Source organism: Pinus tabuliformis, chromosome 7 (assembly GCF_031772625.1).
Source record: "Pinus tabuliformis cultivar Carrire ecotype Pingquan chromosome 7, CPIR1, whole genome shotgun sequence".
Taxonomy (NCBI): Eukaryota; Viridiplantae; Streptophyta; class Pinopsida; order Pinales; family Pinaceae; genus Pinus; species Pinus tabuliformis.
The window spans coordinates 1,945,534,629-1,945,541,945 of NC_142293.1; the positions used below are offsets into that span (position 1 = coordinate 1,945,534,629).

Here is a 7,317-nt window from a genome sequence, read left to right on the forward strand (position 1 = left end):
AGTGACAGCTAAAGAACACCTTGAGTCTTTTTATAGCTATGTTGATAACCTAGATATCAGTGAAGATGATGTGTGGATGAGGGTGTTTGTCTAAAGCCTTGATGGAGAGGCTAGAAAGTGGTTTAGAGAACTGACCCCTAGGTCTATAGCAGACATTGAGGCTTTAGATGATGTGTTTTAAAAGCATTTGGGAGATAAGAAAGACCTGATATATTACCATACTGAGTTTAGCAACCTCAAGAGGGAAAATGGAGAATCATTGTCTGATTTTAATAAAAGACTTGATCGTATGTATAGCAAGATACCAACTGAAGTAAAGCCTACCCTCACCTCTGCCAAACTCACCTCTGCCAATGCTTTTGACTCTGATTTCTACCTGCTATTGAGAGAAAGAATATGTGCCACTCTAGCTGAAAGGCAAGATGCAGCCTTAGAAGTAGAATCAAATATCATGGCTGCAGAGAAACTCAAAGGCCATGCTGACAGAAGAAGGCAGAGAGGTGAGGCTTCTTCTCCCTCTGCTTCATCTTCAGAACCTAAAATATATAAAATGACTAAAATGATAGATTCATTGGCTGCTGAAATATCCAAACTGAAGGTTGAGAAGAATTCTGGGAAAGCAAGGCTTCCAAACACATTTGCTCCTAGAAATCCTAATCCATTCAGAAGAGAAAATGAACAATTGTAGATCATTCAAAGAGGCAAAGAGGCTAGTGAAGAACAAAGGGTTAAGATTCGCTTCCAGAACGTAGTCATGGAGGAGGAACAACTAGATTAAGAGGATGAGATTCACTGCATGGAATACAAGGGCAGTGCTGCCTTTTTGACACTAGCTGCATATGAAGAGTCATTACTTAGAGACCAGGCCAATCAAGAGTGGGACAGAGAAGCTGTTCTATAGAATGAAGATCAACAAAGATATAATTTGAGGTCAAGAGTAGGTAATGTCAAAGAGAATCCTACCCAAAGAGCTGTCGTCCCCACAGAGCAACAGGCCAGCAAACAGAAAAAGCCAGCAGCTGATCCAATCATCCTCAAAGCACCAGCTCAAGAGGTAAGAGGCCCTGACAAGTCCCCTTCCCCTTTCAGTTTTGAATCAGAAGTCTAGAAGTTGAAAATATCTGTACCTCTGATAGAACTTGTAAAGAGTGAGGTCTTTAGAAAGCCTATCCTTGATGCCCTTGAGCTGAAAGCCACACAAGCCTCCACTGACTATGTAAATTTACAAGATGATAAACCTGCAGTTGTGCTTAGCCTAATGACTGAACCTGCTGATGATAATTCCCCATCATTTTATGTCTCATTGACCATTCATGACAAAATCCTCCACAATTGTCTGCTGGACACTGGTGCCAGCCATAATCTGATGCCTAAAGCTGTCATGGAGGAGTTAGGCCTTGATATTACCAGACCTTATTATGATTTATTCTCCTTTGATTCGAGGAAGGTGAAATGTTTGGGGTTGATCAAAGATTTATCTATCACCCTAACTCAACTGCCCATGAAGAGCTCTATGATGGATATTGTGGTAGCAGATGTTCCCCCTAAGTTTGGTATGATACTCTCTAGAGGGTGGGTTAAGAGATTGGGTGGGACATTACAAAATGACTTATCTTATGCCACTGTCCTAGTTTTTGGAGGAGAAAGCAGAAGACTGTACAGAGAAACCCAGCTGGCCTATATCATCAGTGATGAGAAGAACCCATCTAATCATATCATTTACGCTGTGGACACTGATTTTGGAGCCTGTATTCTCCAAATCGAAGAATCTCATAAGGCCTTGATGCAGCTCAAGAAACTAGTAGGCCAGGCCATGGAAGAAGAAGGGACACAGGTCTGGGATATGTTCTTTGATGGAGCATGTTCGAGGGACACTGTAGGAGCAGGAGTGGTGCTGGTATCTCCAAAGCAAGAAAGCACGCATCTGTCTTTCAAGCTGAATTTTCAGGTTACTAACAATATAGCAGAGTATAAGGCTCTGATATTGGGCTTAAACGCTACCAAAGACAAAGGAATCAGAAATATAAAGGTGTTTGGAGATGCTGATCTCATCATTCAGCAAGTGAACAAAACGTTCCAAGCAAGACACCCAAGGCTGAAATCGTACAGAGATGAGGTATGGAGACTCAAAGAATCTTTTGATAGTTTTTGTATCTCATATATTCCTAGAGTCAAGAATCAGCTTGTTGATTCCCTTGCTGTGTCTGCTAACATGTTCATCCCTCCCATGCCTCCTAAGCTGATCTATGAAGTCCAGATAAAGTATAGACCATCCTTGCCTAATAATGTCCAGCACTGGAAAGTCTTTGAGGATGATGATGAAGTAAATAGGTTTCTGCAAGTCATTGATGAATTCTCTGAAATGCAAATTTATCAAGAGAATGAAGCCTTGGAGGAATGTCCCCAGCCCAAGCTAAAGAACAAAATTGGTTGAGATAGCATTGTACAGTTGCCTAGCAATCATATACCTAAAGGGCTAGTGCCTCTTGAAAACCTGTTTGACCAAAATGATGTGCCTTATAAGGCTACCCAAAAAGAAGATCAGTCTGCAGTCCATAGGCATAACATAGGGAGTCCAGATCATCCAAAGTATATAAATCTGTCCACCCATTTGTCTGCTGCCCAAAGTTCTGAGTACTGCACCCTAATGAAGCAATTTGCTGATGTCTTTGCCTGGGAATATAATGACCTTAAAACCTATGATAAAAAGATCATCCAGCATAAGATCCCATTGGAGAAAGACACTATTCCTTTCAAGCAGAAGCTGAGACCCATAAATCCTTTGCTCCTCCCTCTGATTGAAAAAGAAATCAAGAAGTTATTGGCTGCCAAAATCATAGTTCCCCTGAGATATTCAAAGTGGGTAGCCAACTTGGTAGTGGTGAGGAAGAAGAGTGGAGAAATCAGGCTGTGTGTTGATTTCAGAAACCTAAACAAATGCTCTAAGAAAGACAACTATCCTCTGCCAAAGATGGAGCATTTGCTGCAGAAAGTCTCAGGAGCCAAAGTGATGTCTTTCCTGGATGGATTTTCAGGGTATAACTAGGTTGTCGTACATCCAAATGACCAAGAAAATACTGCATTCACCACGCCTTGGGGCACTTTTATGTATTCCAAGATGCCTTTTGGGCTGATGAATGCCGGAGCCACATTTCAGAGAGCTACGAATATATAGCATTTGTAGGAGAGAAGGATAAGTTTGTCCTTGTCTATCTGGATGATATAGCAGTATACTCCAGCAACCATCAAGACCATTTGCAGCATTTGAAGAAAGTGTTCTTGAAGTACAAAAAGTTTGGGATATCAGTGAATCCTAAGAAGTCTCAATTTTCTTTAGAAGAGGGCAAGCTGTTAGGACACATTGTTTCTACTGCAGGTGTCAAAATTGACCCAGAAAGAGTGAAAGCAATACAAACCTTGTCTGTCCCAAGATCAAAAAAGGACATCTAATCCTTTCTGGGAAAAATAAACTTTGTAAGGAGGTTTATTCCTCCTTTTGCAGAATTCGTAAAACACATCACCTCCATGCTGAAAAAGGGGTCAAAGATCAAATGGGCTGATGCAGCAAGAAGATCCTTTGAATCCATCAAAAGAGCCATTATGGAAGCTCCCACTGTAATCAGCCCAGACTATAGCAAGGAGTTCCATATATTTTCATTTGCCTCAGGTGAAACCCTTGTAGCATTATTATTGCAGAGAAATGATGAAGGTTCAGAACATCCAGTGGCCTTCTTCAGCAAAACATTAAGGGATTCTAAACTAAGGTATGATATTATTGAAAAACAAGCATATGCTTTGATCAAATCTTTAAAAGCTTTCAGAATATACATTCTGCACTCTAAGGTGATTGCATATGTGCCCTCTGCTTCAGTAAAAGATGTCCTAACACAGCCATATGTTGATGGAAGAAGGGAAAGATGGATTGCAAAGCTGATTGAATTCAACATAGAACTGAAGCCCACCAAGCTTGTCAGAGGTCAGGGCCTTGCCAAGCTGATGGCTGAAGAAAACTGCAGCATGCTGGACATGAATTGGATAAGCACAATTTCAAAAGATGGACAGGCAGAAGAAACAGCTGAACTAGGGAATGACCAGTCATTGCCTGAAAATCTAGCTTCTTGTGGATGGTATTCTATGACAGTTAAATTTTTGTAGAAGCTAGAAATACCTCCAGGCCTAAGTTCAAGCCAAGCTAGGGCTATTAAGCTCAGAGCAGCCAAGTACTGTGTAATCACAAAATCATGTACTGATGACTGCTAATCAGTTAGACTCTATGTAACTATTTCAGACCAGACTCTTGACTAAGGATTAGCCTCCCTAGCCTGAGAGGGCTCTCTCAAACAAACTATTGATTATGATTAACACTAAGAGGGCTGACTCCTGAAATGAAAACTTAATAAACATGCTGGTTGGACAGACAACATAAGATTTCTTCCATTGGGCTCATGGAGTCAAACACCATTTCAGTAAACCATAAAACTACTCATTCATGGAAGTCAGGGCATATAATGTTTAAACACTCAAAACATTTCTCAATGAACCTCAACTCATAAATACACACAGGAAGTCTGAGCAGCTAGGTGAATTCAGAGTGATTGTGTATCTATAAAGCTGTAAAACATAAAGGGTAAGACAAAGCCACATACATCTTGAGCATCTGAACAAAGTATGAATCCTGAGAAGAAAAAAGTAGTCTTTTATATTATTGTAACAAGTCTTTACATAAGCCAATATAAACTCTGTTTTTTCAAAAACATCCAACCCATATTACATCGATCATTCTCCTCTATATAGACACATACTTCTAACTTCTTAGAGCTGCCACCTCCAGCATGAGGGGAGCTCGATGATTGCCATTGATTACCCCTATCCGCTATTGAACTAACCTATTAAATACAATCAGCACTAACTGAAGTTCTAAAAAGTCCTAATTTAATTATAACTCTAATTCTATCTCCTTCGTTGAAGATTCCTTCTTGCAGCTTTGACACCTGGCTTTCTCTTCGTTCAGCTGAGATGGCATGAGATGGCATAAGATGGGCAATTAATGTCCCATGCTGGCTTTGAATACCGAAGGCTTTGATCTGTTCTGTATTGGCCGAAAATATCCCTAAATTTTCGGTTCTGGTCCCCCATCACCGAGTATACAGCAGTGGATACTTTAATTCTTTAATAACCCAAGAGAATAGGGTAACACCATGCTCCTGATATGCTGGAGGCTTCCTTGGTAGACAGGTGTGCCAACCAAAACTTTTCGTATGCAGCTCTGCGTTTAAAATCACCACCTACAGCAGTTTCGTAGCGCGCTACGAAACTGCTGTGTAATTTCAAAAACACAGTCTTGTAATATGCATAATAAATTCTACTGTATTTTTAATGGTCCCTGGTCCTCATCTACTTCTCTTATTTGATAAGAGATATATATGATCTGGAAATGAAAGCAATCAGCATCAAGATCTTGTCAGCTCAATACCACTAGGGGCATAATCAGTTATCTGAACTATTTTTGAAGAACCTGAGAGCTGAGATAACTTCAGTATTGGAATGAGTGTTGTGTCTTGAATTTGCTCCAAACAATTTCACCTTGTTGCAATAATGCAAGAGATTGGTCTTCTGCGGTTATCAAGGCCCTAAATTCATGAGACATATCTACACACAAATAGCTATTTATAAAACCTTTTGTAAGATACCCTTTTTGATGGATTGCGAAATATAAGCCATGATACCATAATTTGCAACTGCTACCTTCGAGCATACTGATCTCTGAGTCTGATGGTGGAATATTGGATGTTACCCTACTGCAGCATAGTAAAAGTCCTTCAAAGATTCCACAGCTTCCAATTTCAAATCTTCAATGTCTATTCTTAGGCGCTCCAAATTAATGGCCTCTGTCTGCTGTTTATCAGATGACAATAAAAATTTATCTACTCCAAGAATGCTCAATGCTTCATCCTTCTTTGATGCAGATGTGCTCAAAATTGTTACATTCAATCCAAAAGCCTTTCCAAATTTTACTGCTATATGACCAATACCTCCTAGCAATTACTCCAAGAGACTTGCCTGCATGATTCATGTGATGACGAATCATAGGGCTGCAAATAGTAATTCCTGCACAGAGCAAAGGTGCAGCTGAAGCCAGTGGTAGATTGTCTGGTATCTTAAAGCAGTACCTTTGGTGAACAACAATGTGACTAGAATATCCTCCTTTCGTCACTGTGCCATCTACATCGATACCATTAAAGGTGAAAATAGACCCTTTTGCACAATTGACTTCCATTCTTTCATTACAATATTCACACCGCTTACAGGAGTTGACATATGTACCCACTCCAACATGATCGCCAACCTTAAAATGGACTACATTAATGCCAACTTCTTTCACAATTCCAACAATTTCATGCCCTGGCACCAATGGATACTTTGAATCACCATGTTCATTCCGGGTCCATACAACATCGGCGTAACAAACTCCACAATGAGTTATCTTTAATGAGATATCATCAAGGCCTGGGACTCTTCGGTTAAATTGGTAAGGTGACAAAACACCTGATGGATCTCGAGCTTCCCAATGTCACCTGTGTGAAACCAACCATCAACCAAAACCTCATTCGTAAGGTCTTCACAGCAGTATCTATCAAACCTTCTCTACCACCATACTTGGAGCTGGATTGTCTTCTGAAAAAGAAATAATGGCCAAGCTAAGCTGTTCTATTCTATAGAAAGGAGACAAGTGGGTGTCGAAGAAGGATGAAGCGGAACAACGTTTACATCTTCTGCTAATGCTATTTTCTGGAACCGTGGCTTTTAAGTGAGCACCAGAAATTATATGACAATCCTCATTCTCTAAGCCAATAGCTAGAGCATGTAACCAGCACGGTTACAACGTTTGTAGAAGAAAACATCAAACTAATACAGTCCACCTTAACTGAGGAAATTTGTCTATTTCGAGCTCTGCCATTTGCCTCCTTGTCTCTGCGGCAGCAACTTTTGCTCTCTGTCATCGACATTTGGTCATGAAGATCATTTGAAAAATTAGTGCCAAACAAAGATTGTTTGGAGTGTTCAGATCAAGAAACCCTGAATTGACAGTATCTTTCGTAGGAATTGCGCCATCCTTCTTTATCTTCAGATATTGCAGTCTTATACTCGGGCCAGCGGCAAACAATGATTGCATATTCGCATTAAAGTCTCTTTAATGTGTTCATACACCTTCTCGACAAATGGTGTTGTTAAATGCTGTGTTGTGACACCTGTCCAACGGACCTTATCGAGCTTACAGGAATCAAGCAAGCCGTTTGCCCTGAATCCACAGGATTA

The 7,317-nt window shown here is 40.3% G+C and overlaps 1 pseudogene; it reads right to left on the reverse strand.

Moving 5' to 3' along the window:
• Positions 1–5,790: 5,790 nt before the first annotated feature.
• On the reverse strand, positions 5,791–7,007 carry LOC149256256 (putative cinnamyl alcohol dehydrogenase 1 pseudogene; annotated as a pseudogene).
• Between the last annotated feature and the right edge of the window lie 310 nt (positions 7,008–7,317).